Below are 19473 nucleotides of genomic sequence, written 5' to 3' on the forward strand. Positions count from 1 at the left end.
AATATACTCGGAGTCGAGAGTGGATTTCATGCTCTTTATTCAGCTCATAGTGGTGAGGAGGAAGGAAAGTTTCCCCAAAATATCTGCTTTATATACATCATTTACACAATGGGCTGCACGTGATTGGTTAATTCCGGGATTCTCCTGTAGGCCAGTCAGGTTGTGGATTCACTTCCACCTGGAGCTGGATTGGGTGGCTCCTGTGGACCAATCATACTGCTGTTCTAGGACCAATCAGACTGCTGCATTTTGAATCCTATTGTTCTAGGACCAATCAGACTCCTATATTTTGGATCCTATTGTTCTAGGACCAATCAGACTGCTGCATTTTGGATCCTATTCAACTCAGTACATAACAAGGACCTTTCCTGAATTCAACTTACATGTAAATAGGCATTATAGAAGGCTCCTGGTGAATAGCATTTCTGGATAATCTAGGCTACATTAAGTAGTTGATTTTGGAACCACTGTTTTATCTCCACTTCCACTAGCTGTGGAAAGGGTTATAGCTCAGTGGTTAAAGCATCTGCTTTAAATACAGAAAGTCCCAGGTTCAGTCCCTGGCATATTTGGATACAGCTGGAAGACATCCCATCTGAAATCCTTGAGAGCCACTATCTACCAATGTAGATAATGCCAAGCTAGATGGACAAGTGGTCTGATTCTTGCTTCCTTTCTACAGTGATCACTTTAAAAGGGGATTGGACCAATTCATGGAGGACACGGCTATTAATGGCTACCAGCCACCATGGCTATGGTCTTGCTCCACAGTTGGAGGCAATACTAGTTGCTGGAAACCACAGGAGGGGAGAGTGCTCTTGTGCTCAAATCCTGCTTGCGTGTTTTCCATCTGGAGCATCTAGTTGGCCATTGTGAGAACAGGGTGCTAGGCCAGATGGGCCATTGGCTTGATCAAGCATGCTGCTCTTATGCTCTTAAGCTTATTCCTATGCATGTTTTGTTTTTTACAACACAAATGTGTCCCATTTTTCCCCTCTTGAAATCAGGTTATCTTGAGGCCAAATGTGATTGGAGAGGGACAGGACTGCCCTTTTAAATCCTGAGTTCACCACAGGTGTGTATAAGGCAATGGCTGTATGTATGTATGTAGTCCAGAGATAGCCAATGGGATGCCCTCCAGCCACTGCCATCATCCTTGCACAAAAGCTATGCTGGGCATGGCTGATGGGAGTCCAGCAACAGCTGGCGGCCATCATGTTGTCTACCTGTGGGTTAGCAAATGCTGATAAGCATGCTTAAGAGTGTGGGGGTGGAGGGAGAGAGGGGAGAAAAACCATTTCTAAAAGAAAAGAGTTAATATGATTATTAGTGAGAAGCACTTGAAAAGGGAACTTGGAAAGAGAGAAGCAAATCTTTTAAAAAGCACTTCTCTTTCAATTAAAGTGTCTGCAGAGCTTAGATACTTCAAGGAAGAAACCGCCGTTTGAATTGCCTTCTCCCTAGGTCCGTTCCCTCTCTGATTCTTCACCTTGAAGATGAAAGAAGCGAAGATGTTCTCCTTCCAAGTTCCAACAATTCATTCTTTTCATGAATTGTGCTTGATCCAAACCGTTTTACTAAGTCAAAGGGCGCGCACTATGAAACCATGCTTTCTGGCCATCAATCACCTCCCCCCCCCCGCAAAGGAAGAATACTTTAAGTTGATGTCTCTAGCGTCTACCGTGTTAGTTTGAAAGGGAAATTACTACGAAAGGTCTATTGCGTGTCGAGGTCCCCAAGCCACCCCCAAATGAATTCACACTTCACACAGGAATTTTTGTTTAAGGCTTTTGGCATAATTTTGGCCACAAATTTATTTTAAAAAAAAATGTGAGTGGTTGCTTAGGCATTGGTTGTGACAGAACTGACATCCGCAAATCTGCAAAGTCAGTAAGGGAAAACATTTTTGGAGAGAAAATGGAGCTGGGTGCCAGACCCTCACCTCTCCCCAAATGCTCCCAGGGGCTCTTGCGTGGCCCTCGTCCCCTTGACAGGGGTGCGGACAAAAGCATGGTGAGCTCCTGGATTCCTTTAATGGAATACCCTTGCAGCAGCAGCATTGGAGGGGCAGGCACAGCCAATCCATACCCCTCCACCAACCAATTTTCTAAAACCAATGCCTAACCACAACCCTACAAGTCGTGACGATTTGCTATGCAGTAGGCAAAAAACCAAATGGCACCAGCCAATCAGCCAAATGGACAAAATTCCTACCAGGCCCCTGCCCCAAAAGCAGATGACCCCATGACATGCATAGCAAGGTCAAACGCAAAAGCCCTAAAGTTAGTGAGGGTGGGCGGGTGATTCGATGCACCCAGTGAAAAGAGGAAGCTCAACGCTGCGTGCAGAGAATATATAACCTAAGGCTGTCAGTCAATAATTGGCAACATCAAACCCTCCCCAACAACAGAGGAGCCCAATCACAATGGTGGACATCTAAACAAACCCACCCAGCAACAGTGAGGTGTCTTGTTAACCCCACTGCAACCCATGCTCTCCATGAAGGGGGGGGAATAGAATCCCCAGAGCAAGGAATCTTAGTGAATAAAATAAAAGAAACCAGGAGCCTGATTTTTATAAATAAATAAATAAATAAATAAATAAATAACTGTATTTGCCTCGGGACAAAAACAAAACAGTGCATTGCATCATAAACATCTATATGAATGCTGAGTGGGGTTATCTAGAGATTTGGAATACGCTGTCAGCAATATGCTGATGACATACAGCTCTACTTCTCCTTTGCATCTGCAGGTGTCACAGTGGATGTGCCAGACCTTTGTCTTGCCTTGGTAATTGACTGGATGAGAGTCAATAAACGGGGGCTCAATCCAGGTAAGACTGAGACATTATCAGTGAGTGATTCCTTAGACTGGATGGATGGGAGGTGGCCTGCTCTTGATGGGATTACACTGCTCTTGATGGGTACATAGGTTGGTGGTGTTTCTGGGTCCTTTGCTGTTGCCTGAGACTCAGGATGCTTCAGTGGCATGGAGTGCCTTCCATTAACTTTGGCTGGTGGCTCAGCTTCACCCCTGTCTGGGCAGAGATAACCTGACTTCAGTTGTCTATGATCTGGCAACCTCTAGGCTAGATTACTGCAACACATTTTGTGTGGGGCTGCCTCTGAAGACACTCTGGAAACTTTAACTGATGTAGAATTCAGTGGCCAGGCTACTCACCAGGGACTCAGTTGCACAGGTCAATTTATAATGTTAAAAATGTGTTACATAAATGTGGCACCAGATGGCACTGTACAGCAGAATCCAAATTCAGTGGCAGATTGCCTAGGGAGCTCTCCCCCCCCCCCCGCCCCGCGGTGTTTTTTAAATAGCATTTTTTATATCTGTGTAGATACAGCCCAGGTCAAGAGGTTTACACATCTTTAGCCACCAGGTGAAAAGGTTTCTCTATAACCCGGCTTTTGACTGTTTAACATTCTATGGCCTATTAAATATGTTTGCGGGAGAAGTAGTTACTGGGTTTTGTTTATTTTGTGTTCTCATTTTTGTTTTGAATGACCCTGTGATTTTTGGATGAAAGGTGGCATACAAGTTGATTAAATAAATACTATATAAATAATATATGGTTAACCACATTGGTTGAATCTCTGGTGTACTGTAAAACATTTGTTCTTCTTTACACCAGGGCAGTGTAATTCACACTTTTAACCGCTAAGTGGAGATCAAGTATCATTTATGCTACTTACACAGCTAAGAAATAGTTTCTTTCAATTTATCGCTCCCAACAGGCCTTGGCAGGCCTGCTGCCAGCAAGTGACATCCTTTGACAACTGCTCTCCCCTGTGTTGGTGTGGATGCAAAGACAGGGGAGTGTATTTCTACATGTGGCAGACTTCTGCACATATATATAGATTTTGGGACCAAGTTTTACAGGGAATCAAGGATATAGTGAGCGCACCAGTTTATTCAGATCCTCAGCCTTGTTTGCTGTCCATCTTCACCATTGCTGCCATTATGTGCAAAATCCCTTGTAATTTATTTTCTTATCACTGATTGACTAACCATTGCACAGACTGCCCCAAGACATTTTTGTATCTGAGGAGAACCACAAAACTGTGACCCTCACACTGCCAGGGAAGGAGTGCCGAACTACCTCAGGAACAAGGAAGGAATAAAGATCTACATCAGGATCTGCTGACCCTCTGGATCCTGCTGCCTGAGGCAGCCACCTCACCTTGCCTCATGGTTTGACTGGCTCTGCCCAGGGATGGAGGGCTAACTTAGCCCTTTTCCCAGTTTAAGAAACTCTTCTTCATTGCACTATCTGAAAAAAGCTTCCCCATTCATTATGAGTTTCCAGGGGTATAAAGCCAAACCTATGAACTATGCAGTTCCATGGTGGTCATTCACGACTCATGTCTGTAGCTGCCTAAAAAGTATGATTTTATCTGGATTTGATCTTATTCCAGAATTTATTATTGACCAGTCCACTGTGCTTCTGTACAATGATGCTCTCATTATTTGTAGCATGTTTTAAAATAAAAAAACCTCTCTGCATTTCTCTGCCTGCAGTATTTTCTTTCTTAAGTTGTTGACCATACAATATCAAACAGGCAAGCCATTGTTCACTTCTGTACAGTCATACCTCGGGATAAATACGCTTCAGGTTGAGGGCTTTCAGGTTGCGCTCTGCTGCGACCCGGAAGTAACGGAGCGAGTTATTTTTGGGTTTCGCCACTCGCGCATGCGCAGACGGTCAAAATAACGTCATGCACATGCGTGGAAGCGGGGAAACGCGACCCGCGCATGCACAGATACGCTGTCGTGTCTGTTCAGGATGTGAACGGGGCTCCAGAATGGATCCCATTCGCATCCTGAGGTACCTCTGTATCTTGCAAACATTTTTACAGGAATGATTTCTTTTTTTTTAAAAAAAAAGGGAAAAGGCAGCAGCACTTTTGCCAGCACAGTGTAATTCACAGCTTTAACCAGTAGGTGCTGATAAAACATTATATATGTAATAATAAAATAGGAAAAGGACCTCTGGACGGTTAAATCCAGTCAAAGGCGACTATGGGGTGCGGTGCTCATCTCACTTCAGGCCACAGACAGCTTTCCAGGTCATGTGGCCAGCATGACTAAACTGTTTCTGGCACAATAGGACACCATGACAGAAGCCAGAGCAAACGGAAACACCGTGCACCGTGTATGTAATTTACTCAGCTAAGAAGTGCACTTTGTTGCTCCCAGTGGAGATCCTTGTCAGGCCTGCCATCAGCATGTGACACCCTCTGACAACTCCTTGGCTCTCAGTCCCCTGGCCAGATCCATAGCAAGTGCCTGGATGTATCGTGAACTGGCAAAAAGCACTGTAGAGTAGTAAGCATGTTGGAATTGGGCCTATGGGATTCGGGTTCACATCCCTGGTCAGCTGTGTTGCATGACTTCCAATTTGTGAGCAGGTATGCTCCATTGATCTTAGAGGTGCTTACCTGTCCAGCTTGAAAAACACTGTGCTTTGGGGGGCGGGGGGAGAAAGAGCTTGATACAGACTAAATGCCCCTTTCAGCCCAAGGGCCACATTCCTTTTTGGGCAACCTTCTGAGGGCCATAAGCTTGTGGTGGGCAGGGCCAGAACCAGAAATGAAAGGAGCAACACACGCAAATTTTAATCTTTGTAGTTAGTCTAGTTTCTATGCACAGGCGCAGACACTTCTCTGTACTCCATCCAGGCAAACAAAAGGCACATTCCCAGCCAGGCAGAAAACACCGAGGATGTGATGCAGAGCCTGTGATGGGTGTGGCCTGGAGAGAATTCTGAGGGCCACACAGAGATGCCTGGAGGGCCACTTTCGGGCCCTAGGCCTGAGATTACCCAGCCCTGTTTGAGCTCTTAACCAGAAATGAAAGCGATCTTGCAAAGAAGGTGTGACATTTAAACTGCTAGTGTGAAGTAAATAAGCACCAGCCTCTGCCTGATATTTCCTCCCTCTTTCCCAAACTTCTGTTATGTTAACCTTTCACAAACAATATTTCACAAACACTTGGAAGCTGCATTATCCCCTCATTCCCTTACCAGGGCAAGGAGGGTCTCTCAATTAATGGGCTGTTCTGACAGACGGCATAATAAGTCCCTGAGCCTCCTCCATTTCCTGCTCCATTATCTCAGAGTTTTAGTTTCAATATGAGTAGGAAAATGACAGTAGCCCTAAACAGTTTTTTGTTGTTTTTTTTTAGAAAAAAGCACTGCTTTAAACCATGTGTTACTTTAAATGCAAACCAAAAGAGGGCACTGTTTGTTCAGAAAACTGGCCAGCACTTGTTTGCAAACCTCTTAAAATTAACTCCACCCCTAAATGCTGAACCAAGATACCTGCTATTTTCTCTCTTTCATCACTATTCATCCTGTAAATACTTCACAAGCTGCTTCATAAGAAGGCAATATATAAATTTTGGCTGTGCACAGAACCCCCATCTGTTCAGTGGTTTCAATCTGAGGGACCAGTTCCAAAGTAGTTTGGGAGATGGAGCTTATGTTTCGTGAACTGGTTTTGTTTTGTTTTTTAAAAAAATGTCATTAAACATACACCTGGAAGCTGGAGAAAGATGTTGTTCTCCTCCTCATCTCCAGCTGAAAGCAGGCGTGGGCGGGTTGTCAATTCTGCCAGCTGAGCCCTTGCAAGCATATTGTCTGATAATTTGTTCGCAAAGGAGCCCCCTGCGCCAGACAGGATTGGCCATTCTGCTGAGCAGTGGAGTTTCTGCTCCTGCTCCTTTGCACCATGCAGGAAGAAGTGTCAGGCAGTAGGGGGCTACCTTCTCCCGGTGATTATGGTAGCTCTCAGTCTCTTTGTGGGGTTTTCCCACCTGATGCCTGCCTCTACACCACGATAGTAGCAAATTGCTCTTGGCCATGAGTAGGCAACCTAAGGCCCGGGGTCCGGATCCGGCCCAATCGCCTTCTCAATCCGGCCCGCAGATGGTCCGGGAATCTGTGTGTTTTTACATGAGTCGAATGTGTGCTTTTATTTAAAATGCATCTCTGGGTTATTTGTGGGGCCTGCCTGGTGTTTTTACATGAGTAGAATGTGTGCTTTAAAAAAAAAATGCATCTCTGGGTTCTTTGTGGGGCATAGGATTTTGTTCACCCCCCAAAAAAAAAATAGTCCGGCCCCCCACAAGGTCTGAGGGACAGTGGACCGGCCCCCTGCTGAAAAAGTTTGCTGACCCCTGCTCTTGGCCATCCAAGCTGATCTGTAGCCATCTGCATCTGTCTGTACCTGACTCATGCAACACCCAAGTCCTTCTGAATAGGCCCAGTTTGGCTCAGAACTCAGCTGGATTTGGTCCACAGCCTAAAATAAAATAAAATAAAATAAAATATTCCTCCTTATCCAGCCTCCATTTTCTGTTTGGTGGGAGAAAGATGGGGGGGGGAGGGGGAGGGAATTACATTTAAACCAGAGCCTAAAGATTTGTCATGTCCCTGTACTCATCCCCAATAAAAAATCTGATATAGTGGTTAGAGTGTTGGACTAGGACTAGAGAGTATACCAAGGTTTGAATTCCACCTCAGCCATGAAGTCCACTGGTAGTCTTCACTGGCTCTCATGCACATAGCTGGATTTATGTTGTTGGGGACAGGCTTTATGTTGGGGTGGGGGCAGAACCTCAGTTAATTAAGTATTTGTATTGATTTACTTGATATGGGGGGCAGCTGCCCCCCTGCCTCCCTCTTGGCTATGCCCATGTAGCCTCTCTCAGCCTAATCTACTTCACAGGGTAGCTGTGCTAAATGAGGAGACGGAGAAGCACGTATGCCACCTTGAGCTCCTTGGAGGAAAAGTATATATATGCATATTGATCTTGGTGACGCCATCTTAAAATGTCATTCATACGCTCGCACAAAGTGTGTTTGCTCCTTCCCTAAATCTTTTGTGTGGCAATGAGAGGGACCAGGTACAATGAGTTCCGACGGGGCATTGGGGCGGCTTGTCGCTTGCGTGTGACATCACACTTGCAACAAATGCATATGATGTCACATGCTTTGGCATAGCTGTCAACTGCCCCTTATTTGGCGGGAAACTCCCTTATCACAGCGCCGTGTCCTGCTGCTGTCCCTTATTGATGATGTCCCTTAAATTTCCTGGGTTTCAAAGGAAGCAGCTCCTCTCCCTCCCTCCCTGCTGGCCAGGGAGGAAGGAGGCTCCAACTGTGTTGCTTGGCTGCCCACCCTGCCCCCCTCCGGCCTCCTCTCACCAGCCTTGGCCCCCCTGGAGTCCCTCCCCGCTGGGACTGGCGGGAGCCTCGGGCCCTTCCACTGCCATCCTCCTTTTGGCTGCCGAACTGAGCGTCTCTGCCTGGGGCCTCCCCTCTGCCCATTGTCGCTGCTCCCGCTAGGCCATACTGCGGCTGCACCACCAAAGGACCCGGATGAGATGGGCAGCCTGGTGCGGCTTATGAATTGCTGAGGAGCCTTGAGAGGAGAGCGAGGGCAACCATAGAGAAAGCGGTTCAAGAGAGGGGGAGGAGGCGGAGGCACGGGCAGGTGTTCCAAGGGCTAACCATAGAGGGGGAAAGCAGAGGAAGGACCGCAAGTGCTTCTCCAATAGATTTGTAGTGGTCAACTAGCATAGATGGTCTGATCTGCGGGTTTACTTTGGGCGCTATTTCCCCCTCCCCTTCCTCCCGCCCCGCCTGATGGAACTGAGAGCTGCAGATAGAGAACAAGAGAAAAAATACAGAACTGCAGCAGCATCTTCGTAGCTTGGACTTTGTTTTGCGTGAAAAGTGGTTGCTGCTTGTAGTTATTTAATTACAGTGTTTCATCAGCTGGTGTCTTGAGCAGCAACCTCTGGAAACGAAGGGCTAAAAACGGGCTGCTCTCCAAAATGATCTGGTCCCTTTTAACTTCGCATTTCAGCTGGTTGACTAAAATCCCTTATTTTGGCTGCTGATCCCTTATTTTCGAGGCTGCTGACCCTTTATTTTCAAATCTGTAAGTTGACAGCTATGTGCTTTGGCAGGAGGCTGCAAGGCCTGACAAGGCCCTCTGTCACTGCAGGTAGGCCAGTTGGGGCCTTCTGGTGCCAATGAGGAGGCCCGGCAGGGAGGCCCAGTGGGACCCAGCTCCTCATGACTGCGGATGAGGGACTCAGACCAGGCCATCCCTGTATACTTGTGGGGTGGGGCTGAGCTGTCCTCAGCCCCATACAGTTGGCGCCTATGAGAGGGACAAACCCCTCACAGTATTGACCTCATTACAGTTCCTGGACACCCCAAGTTTGTACACCCCAGGGGTGAATAGCAAGAGAGGGCACTCAGCTTTTTACAGTATGTGGCTGTATTTCTCTGTTGCCCTGAAGCCCTATTTAGCTGTTTACATTCCAGCATGCCGCTAGAACATTGTCATGGTTAAGCACCAGCTTATCTGTAAGACAGAGACAACAATTCAGAATTGCAGCAAAATGTTACTGTGCAGAGTAGTTTCAGCTAGCCATGTGTGCAGGAGTGCAAGGTCTTCTTGTGTGTAAGTGCTGATGCATCACGTGCTTTTCAAGGCTCAGATTATTGACTGGATCCAATTTTTACCCAGATCTCATGGGAAAGTGAACTGAAGTCCATGACAGCATGCCCATCTGCATGGGTCTAAGGATCTAAATTGGCTGGTGACACTCTGCTCTATCCTAGTCCACCTTTCCTAGTTGTTCATCTTCTTCCCAACAGTCACCCGACATTCTGCGGTTACTGATCTTGCTCAGTTCCTACCAAACAATTTCCTTTCCCCTTTATGTTTTTTCTTTACTCCCTAAACATTCTTTGCACTTCTGCAAAGCTTAGGGCTTCTTCAAGGCTGCTGATATCTCCCTTCCTGCTCTTGGATTGCATTGTTAGGGCTGGGAAAGAGAACGCTATCTGATGCCCCAGAGAGCCCGAGACAATGTGAAAGGCTTTGAATTTTATACTTTATAAAGTCTGAATGTAACGATTCTAGGCTAACTGAAGCATCTAAATGTTCTTTGGGGCAGCCCCAACCCACCCACAAACATGTTCCAGTAATCCTCTCAAGAGGTTACTAAAGCATGTGGCAAAATCTGATTGCTCCCAGAAAAAGAAACTTAAACCTGCAGCACACACATACAGGAGGTGTGGGTGTGTGGGTGCACGCGTGTGGGTGTATGTAATCTTATCCGTCTGTACCCAGAATAAAGTCCCACAACTTTCCATATACAGGTTAAGAACTTTCCATATACGGTTTAAGAACTTAATTGGTTCTGGAGGTCCGTTCTTAACCTGAAACTGTTCTTAACCTGAGGTACCACTTTAGCTAATGGGGCCTCCCGCTGCCGCTGTGTGATTTGTGTTCTCATCCTGAAGCAAAATTCTTAACCCGAGGTTAACCCGAACCTAGCAGTTCGAAAGCACCCCCGGGTGCAAGTAGATAAATAGGGACCGCTTACCAGCGGGAAGGTAAACGGTGTTCCGTGTGCTGCGCTGGCTTGCCAGATGCAGCTTGTCATGCTGGCCACGTGACCCAGAAGTGTCTGCAGACAGCGCTGGCTCCCGGCCTCTAGAGTGAGATGAGCGCACAACCCTAGAGTCTGGCAAGACTGGACCGTACGGGCAGGGGTACCTTTACCTTTACTTTTAAAAAGGTCATTGCCTGTAATTGGCAGCTAGTGCAGTCAGGCCAGAATTGGGATTATATGCTCAAACTTGGCAGCTGAATTCTGCATTAGCTGAAGTTTCCAAACCATCTCCAAAGGCAGCCCCACATATAACATATTGCAGTAATCTAACCTAGAGGTTACCACAGTGTAGACAACAGAGGTTATGTTATATCTGCCCAGATAGGGGCATTGCATGCGACCAGGATCACCTGAGCCTCAAGTGACAGTGATGCTTCCACAACTACCATCAAGCTATGTATCTGATACTTCAAAGAGAGTGTAACCCTTTTAAAAGCAAGCAGCCTCCCATCCATCCAGTCTAGGAAACCACTCACTCACAGTGCCTCAGTTGTAACTGGTCTGAGCTTCAGTTCATTGGCTCTCATCTTGTCTATAATGTAAGACATCAGTCCAGCAAATCTACTGCATCACCTGCAAATGTAAAGAAATAGAGTCATAGCTGTCAACTTTTCCCTTTTCTTGCGAGGAATCCTATTCAGAATAAGGGAATTTCCCTTAAAAAAAAGGGAAATGTTGACAGCGATGAACAGAGTTGTGGGTCATCACCATATTGCTGACAACATCAAAACTCAAAATGACCTCACTCATTTGTTTCATGTACATGGTAAACAACACAGAAGGCTCCACGGGCCTGAAAGCACCACTCTCTGAAAACTAACATCCAAGTAAGACTGGGACCACTGCAAAGAGGTGCTGCCCACCCCCAACTCAGACAGCTCCAGAAGGATACCATGCTTGATGGTATAGGAAGTTGCTGAGAGATCAAGGAGAATAAACAAGGATACATTTCCCGTGTCTCTCTCCCTACAGAGGTAAACAACATTCTCCATGCCATGCATAATTTTATAATAACAAAATAAAAAATATATTTTTTGAAATTCAGCAGAAGCTGCTGTAGAGGCACTTCTTTGGCACTCCTACCAGTCCATCCCGATTGCTATGTTCCACATAAATGCAAAGCATCTCTTTCACAGCAGGTACATAACATTGTTATTAAGCCATTGCCCCAGTTTATGACCCAGGGAGCAATTTACTGTTGATATTATCATGGCAGGTGGGAGCACTTGTGCTTCCCAGCTCTAAATATTATGATGTTCCTCTTCAGGGACATATATATATATATATATATATATATATATATATATATAGAGAGAGAGAGAGAGAGAGAAAGTCAGCCGAATGCTGAATTTGTCCCTTTCTAAACGCTGTTCCTGGCATGAGCCAAAACACTTAGGCTTACTGGCAAGCGAAGCTCTTTGAGGAATTAATTTGCTCAAGCAAATTATTAGAATCTTTCTTCCTCTTAAAATGTTTAGGGCAAACTGGAGGCTAATGAAAGGAAAGGAACAATTACAATGCTTGAAGTGCCCATAACCTCTGCAGGCAGATGCACAAGCGAGTAAGTGCTGTTTCCAGGGTAAGTTTGGATTTGCATCATTTTTGAAATGAAAACAGGGGAGGTCTGTATTTCAGGAGGAGCACCTGTATGTCTGGATGGAAGCTGAAAGAGGAGATGATTCTGATGATCCTACAACAAAATGTTGCAGTGTAAAGTGCCTCTGTCCATGTTACTCCATTCCATTCTACCTCCCTCCTAGTTTTCTATCCCCATCCCCAACAGACACTCTATATTCTGCAGTCACTGATCTTGTAAAATTTCACAGCTGTTTTGGCTACCCCTGCACCTTGAAGAATTTTGACACTTCTGAAAAAGTCACCACAGAGCTGGTGATGGGAGCAAGTGGGCACATTTACTTGTCCATATATCTGCCCAATTCATCTCTAAATCAGCTGATGTATTCTTTCTCTGTAAAGTTTATCTTTGTAAGGTTTGTGCTTTAACCTAAGTTTTGTGTCCTAGGGCTCATCCTCACTTCTGTTTCACCTGCTGCTTTCCCCCAGCAAAACACACAGTTTAGTGCTGAATCAGGGCAGATTGCAGTAGGGTGGCAGTAGGCAGTCTGTTCCTCACCTTCCTGTGCCCCTGGCATGGTCTAACTCTTGACTCTTTCTTTCCCCAGAGCCTCAGTCTCAAAGTGGGTGGGGTGGCTTGCCCTCTACTTAGGAGGCAGAAGAAACAGTTTAATGTCATAATGTTTATAATCCAAGGTGTTTTGGATCTATCAGGTTCTTCATCAATACATTTCAAAATGTAGAAGCTGAGTCTTTTGTCCTGCTGCAGCTCAGGCATAGAGCATCTGTTTTGCATACAGAATGTCCCATGTTCAATCCCTTGTCCTCCAGTTAGAGCTGAGAATGTCTCCTGTCTGAAATCCTGGGAAGCTGCTGCCAGTCAGTGTAGGCAATACTGAGTTTGATGGAACTCTGGACTGACTCAGATAAGGCAACTTCCTGCATTATTTTCATTATTATTATTCCACCCTTCATCAAAAGATCTCAGGATGGTTCACAAGATAAAAACGCAAGATAAAAGCACAAATAAATATTGAAATCGGAACAACAAAACAATAACCCTCCATCCCACAAACACATGTAAAAGGCTTTAGAATATTAATCAGTCAAAGGCCTGGTTGAAGAGGAATGTTTTTGCCTGGCACTACTATGGGGAGCCATTACAGAGAAGGCCTGTTCTCGTGTTGCCACCCTTTGGTGGCACTTGAAGAAGGGCCTGAGATCATCATCACAGAGTCTGAGTCAGTTTGTATTTCTGTGTAAAGGCTCAGATCACTTTTGTTGTGTAAATGGGAACTTAGGAATCTGCCTTACCAGGCAGGCTATTTGCCCATCTAGCCTAGTATTGGTTAGTCTGACGGACAGTGGCTCTATTGGGGTCTTAGAACTTTCTCTCTACCACCTGATCTGTTTCAAAACTGGAAATGCCAGAGATGGGTGCTGGGGGTTTTTGTTTGTCAAGTGTGTGCTCTGTCACTAAGCAACAGCCAGGGGTAGCCTGAGAATAGCACCCATTCCCAAATCAAGGTGCATAGCACCCGAGGGCAGCCCAGTTCTTTTGGCACCTGACACAGAAAACCCCACAAGCTCTTCTCCCTGGAAGCAGTGGTTGTTGTTTTTTTGACTCAAGAAAAATAAATACAGCAAATGGGCAAAAGTACAAAGATTCACAAAATGTTTAGGGGTATGCGTACCCCTGTGTCCCCCCCAGAAAAAAAGCACTGCCTGGAAGTATAAATGCAACCATTATAAAGTTTAGTGTGAACAGTTTGTTTATAACCCACAACCTTCTGATTTATTTTGCTGCATGGAAGAACGTATCTCTAATGGCCTTATGCCCCTTCCCCAATGGGGTGGTGAACAAAGAAACATGGCTGTCTCTGTCACTCTCTAATAGAAAGTTATTCTAGTTAAATGAAGCCCAGTTTTCCTGTGGTTGAACATGGCATTTAAGAAAAACCTTCTAAAGGCGTTTCTGTTTGCAGCATGTTATCCAGAAGATAACTGAGCCATAGACATTGAGCTTATGCTATTACAAAAGCCATTTGGCAACTTGTTTTATTTATTTATTTAATATTGTGTGCTGGCAAAGATCCACAAAGGCTTCCTGGATCCCAAAATGGGAAAGTCAGGGATGTCATTGGTGGGAGTTGCTGCAATTTTTATTGCAATGTCCATAGCAGTAAAATTACAAGCTTGCTGACAAGTAATGATTTCATATTTGCTTACACTGTTGGCAGCGCTTGCAAAAATTTTTTTTTGTAAGAAAAACAAAAACAAACCAGCGACAACCAGGAAAATATTTGCATTGACATTTTCTAACATGAATGAAATATCACTGGTTCCGTAATGAGGTCTGGGAGACCTCTTATTCCACCCATTAAGTTCATACTGTCCATCTTTTCATTGAACATCTACTTCTAGAGATTGGGGGGGGGGGGTAGAAGACAGCATTGCTTGAAGAACAGCATACTTGCACCATGCACATGAATGAAAATTTAAACATGCCCTGAAGGTAGCATAGGGATAATGATTTAAATGGCAATGTGTTACAGGAAATTGCCCTTGTTAAACAGACACTTATAGTAGGAGTGGGGAACCTGTGGCCCTCCAGGTGTTGCTGGACTCCAGTTCCCAGCAGCAGCAGCCAGCATAGCCAATGGTCAGGGATGAGGGTAGTTGTAGTCCAGCAATTTTTGGAGGGTTACAAATCCCTCTATACCTGCTTTATAGTATATGCAAACCTACTACTTGAGTATTCTGCTGTTCAGAGATTTATTGCTTCCAACTTCCCACATGTAGTCCAAGTCATGGAGTCTCATAAGGTAAAATATACAAGAGGTCAGCTAGGATATGACCAAAGCTGTTCTCCCAAGCATGTGAAGAGGCTAAGCTGATCTTTCCATGCCTGTCAGGGAAAGACATGCCTGATTTCTGCTCACATCCAAGGCTGTGGCTTTGGGTGAAGCAAGACCCTCTTGGGGTGTTGATGCTGTGAACCCCTCCATCGTAGGCTCAGGTTGTATATATCAGTAAATAAACCAAATATCATAAAGACGCCACAGTCCCTACTGTCCCCCATTCCAAAGGAAACATAAACCCTGGGTAAACACCTGGAACCCCTGGAATCACACACTGCTCAGAGATTGGAGTGGCATGTAATAATATGCTTTTATTTTAATTGTACTGCTTTAAAATTTTGATGTTTGCTGGCCTGGACTCTTTTGGGAGGAAAGGCAGGGTAGAAATCTAATAAGTAAGTAAGTAAGTAAGTAAGTAAGTAAGTAAGTAATTAGTCCCATGTGCTGGAGGATGCCCATCACTGTCTTAATAACTTCTTATTGCTGTAGACATGCATGTAATGAAAGCTGTGGAGCCCTGCTTTTCTTATATGGCCTTTCTGTGTCTTGTATACTCAGTGTTGGTTTTTGTTTGTTTGTTTTTGGAACAAATGATGCTGAGTTTGTTAGAGGAAAATGGAAGTGCAAGCACTGGGTCAAAAAGTGAAAGGACCATGAAGGAACAGGATTGTCACCTGGGGATGATCAAGAGTGAGACACATTCAGCAATAGTGTTTTGCAGAGATGAAAGCAGGTGTAGCGGTGGGGAAAAAATTAAGTGTGGGAGCTCAGGAGCGCTGACAGAAAGAGGCCACTGTGATTCCCCCCGCCCACTTCCTCATTTTTTAACACACACACACGCACACACGAGCGAGAGAGCGTGAGAGCACCAAAGATATTCTTTTGTCTCTTAGCTGTGCTGCTCTTCAAAAAGTATTCATTTTAAATTAGGGTCATGGTGGGGCTCATTAAATGTTTCACTAAAGGTTGTTTCATTTGGGGCTGATGTTCTGCCAATCAAATTGTCCAGAGTGAAGGTAGGAGCTGTAACTGTGCAAAGTGATAATAGCACCTGGGGAAATAAAGGTTGAGGCTTAAAATAAGTGTGTGTGTGTGTAATTATCCATCCTTGGGAGAACAAATCTAACCTGGAAAGATGCTTCCAAAATCTAAACAGGAAGATGTGATGGGGGTGGCAGTGGGGAGGCAGGGAGAAGAATGAAAAAAACAATGCAAGCTCCAAAGTGGATTTTCAGTTCCAACATTTTAGTGCCTTGGGAGAAGGACAAGATGGCAAGTCTCCCCTCCACTTGCCATTGCACTACCATTTACAGCTTTTAAAGAAAGTCTGGCTTTAGCAATGAGAGATGACCAGAAGATAAGAGGAATAAAGGTGGGCAGAAGAAATCAGTATTGTAATACAGTATATGCAGATGACATAATGTTACTTTTTTTCCTACCAATTAACCCTTTGGAATAAATTAAGGAGGTAATTCAATAAATGGGTGGGGCTACTGAATAGACACATCTAAAACAGAATTTATTGGATTCTGTTTGAAGGGAGAGGACAAACGCCTTGAATTTTTCTGTTGAAAAAGGAAAGGTAGGAGATATATGCTGGGAGCAAACAAGCAAGCTAGGTGCTATGTTAACGATTATTTCTTGAAGACAGGCTTGATGGTGAATGTGATAAAGGTGGCCCACTGCTTGATGGTTATATGTGCTTGACAAAATGGATTGCTATTAAGAAATGAAAAGAAGCTTGAGTAAATCTTTTTCTTCAGCAGCGTTCATATAAAAAAAATTAACTGGAAAAGATACCGTGGCTGATTGATTTTGTTCTGTCCTCCAAAAGCTCCAGTTGTGTCAAAACCAACTTCCATTCCATCAGGAGTATGTTTGACATTTGACGGGCTGTCACTGGAAAGACAAATGTGTCCAATCAAAAGCAGCTGAGGAGAGAGATGACCTTTGCCGTCACTTCTTGATGTGCTGTGAGCTAATAAATTAAGGAAAGGAGATTAAAGATACAGGCAGATGGGGAGGCAGTTGGCTGGGCAGACAGGGTGAAGAGTTACGTTGTCTCTTGAGATGGCCTTATCAAATAGCTGTTGCTGGAGGCTTCTTTCCAGAATCTCAGTCAAAACCAGAAGCTACATAAAGTTCTGTGTAATTTTACCTGGTTGCTTTGTATACGTAACAGAAAAAAGCAGAGCCTGGAGAGTGCAATCAGGAATTGAGGAAGGGTGAGAGGTGGTTCGCCACTCTCTGCTGGCCATTTCCCTCCTTTTGTTGTTCAAAGATGAATTACAAAAATGAGGAAGAAAAAGGAGAGTGTTCATAACACGATGATGATGATGATAATTTATTATTTATACTCTGTCCATCTGGCTGGGTTTCCCCAGCCACTCTGGGCAGCTTCCAACAAAATATTAAAATACAATAGTCTGTCAAACATCAAAAGCTTTCCTAAACAGGGCTGCCTTCAGTTGTCTTCTAAAAGTCTGGTAGTTGTTTTTCTCTTTGGCATCTGGTGGGAGGGAGTTCCACAGGGCGGGTGCCACTACTGAGAAGGCCCTCTGCCTGGTTCCCTGTAACTTGGCTTCTTCACAGCGAGGGAATAGCCAGAAGGCCCTCAGCACGGGGCCTCAGTGTCCGGGCAGAACAATGGGGGTGGAGACATTCCTTCAGGTATACTGGACCGAGGCCCTTTAGGGCTTTAAAGGTCAGCACCAACAGTTTGAATTGTGCTTGGAAATGTACTGGGAGCCAATGTAGGTCTTTCAGGACTGGTGTTATGTGGTCTTGGTGGCCACTCCCAGTCACCAGTCTAGCTGCCACATTCTGGATTAGTTGTAGTTTCTGGGTCACCTTCAAAAAATATTTGTGCACAGGATAATACTTAGTTTCAGATAATGTATGGTCACATCCACAACAAACAGTTAATGAACACCTGTACCACTATCATGGTCATGCTCCCTCCCAATAATTTTGGAGACTGTAGTTTGTTCAGCATCTCCTAATAACTCTCAGTACCCTTAACAAACTTTAGTTGCCAAGATTCTTTTGGGGGAAGCCATGAGTGTTAAAATGCTAAAATAATTCTTATGTGTTAAGATATATAGAAATGCAGATATTTTGTATTGTACTTCTACATTACTTAGAGTGAAGCAGTGAAATGCATTGTCTGCTAGAAGATAATGTGAGATGTAATAATATTTCAATATGTCTCCTACTAACAAATACAAATTTATTTGTTCTTGCTCTCTGTTATTCCAATGAAATATAAACAGCTTCCATTTTTCACCCAATGCCTTCTGTCAAAATAGATTTTCCACCCATGAGAGAAAATATATAGACCCCTGTATCTTTTTCCTTGTACTGGGGAATAAAAAACAAGTAGCTTGAGCAGCCTGTGGCTCTGCATGCGCACAAACATGTTTTTGGATAATATCCTACACAGAGTAAATTGGAATTATTTTCATTAGAGACTAATATGATTCAATCTCATTTCTTTTGTAGGTTTATCTAGCAACAACGATGCCTTCACAACCGTCCCTCCAAAACTCATCAGGCTAAGACATCTTAATGCTGCTGCTTAAACATTTCATTTGGGGTGAACTGAACTAGCCTCTCTGCTTTTGTTGGCATTCTAGTAGTAATTTGGTTAAAGAATAAAATGAGAATTCCCAGGATGCCTAGAGCCCGTTCTGAGGCAAGTATGCTTTTGTGTGAGAGAGTTCAAATTAATAAACATGTAGCAAAGTAAAGCAGAAATATAGGCCTTTAGTCATTTAAAATATCCCCTTCTAAGTTGCTTCCAAAGTTCCCTGCTTCCCCTTAAGCATAGAAAGCACTTAAACTCTTCTAAGGTCAGATTCATGTGCTTTTCCATATAGCAAGAAAAGGCAGTACAATTTCATTTCAAAGTTGGTAAATGTTTCTAAATTATTTGTATTGAAATACAGAGGTGACTTGATGGTCAAGCCTTGGAGCAATCAGCCCAAACATTCTTACTGATTTGTTCACATGATGGAAAAAGAAATAAAAAAGAGATTGGTAACTTTCCCTCCCAAGATATGGGCGGTGACTTAGCTAGGCCTGGCAGGACAGCTGACTCTATGGTCTCAACCCCTTCATACATTAATTAGAGTTCAGCATGCTGGTTTTGTGAAGCTGGATATATCCCACAGCTTTAAAGCTTGATGTGTTTTATCAAGCTCTCATTCTGCACTGAATAAACAGATTAAGGGAAAGTCCACTGGCCTGCTTGGATGAGTGTGGTCCACAGTTGGGGTTTTCGGTGATACTAAAGACTTGTTTATATAACATGCAAATGAGCTCATCACACACCTTCTGTTGCATTGATGGAACATCTTTGGCACTTATTGAGGTTTTCTTGGTGTTTAAGTTAAGTTGCTATCTGTGGGGCTGTGTAGGTGGAACACAGATTTAGTGCTCACACAACACAGAGGCTTTGAAATGTAGGATATTTGAAACAGATCTACTGTGCATTGAGTTAAATCAGGAGTAGGGGGGCTTTTTCAGACTGAGGGGCACAGTGGT

General features: G+C 44.3%; 1 long non-coding RNA gene across 1 annotated transcript; it reads left to right on the forward strand.

Moving 5' to 3' along the window:
* Positions 1–5036: 5036 nt before the first annotated feature.
* LOC309524002 lies at positions 5037–18857 on the forward strand. Its single transcript, XR_014215737.1, has 3 exons — positions 5037–5425; positions 11971–12071; positions 18430–18857. It is a non-coding gene; the product is annotated as an uncharacterized lncRNA (long non-coding RNA).
* Positions 18858–19473: the final 616 nt, after the last annotated feature.

This window comes from Podarcis vaucheri (assembly GCF_965113315.1).
Source record: "Podarcis vaucheri genome assembly, chromosome: Z".
Taxonomy (NCBI): Eukaryota; Metazoa; Chordata; class Lepidosauria; order Squamata; family Lacertidae; genus Podarcis; species Podarcis vaucheri.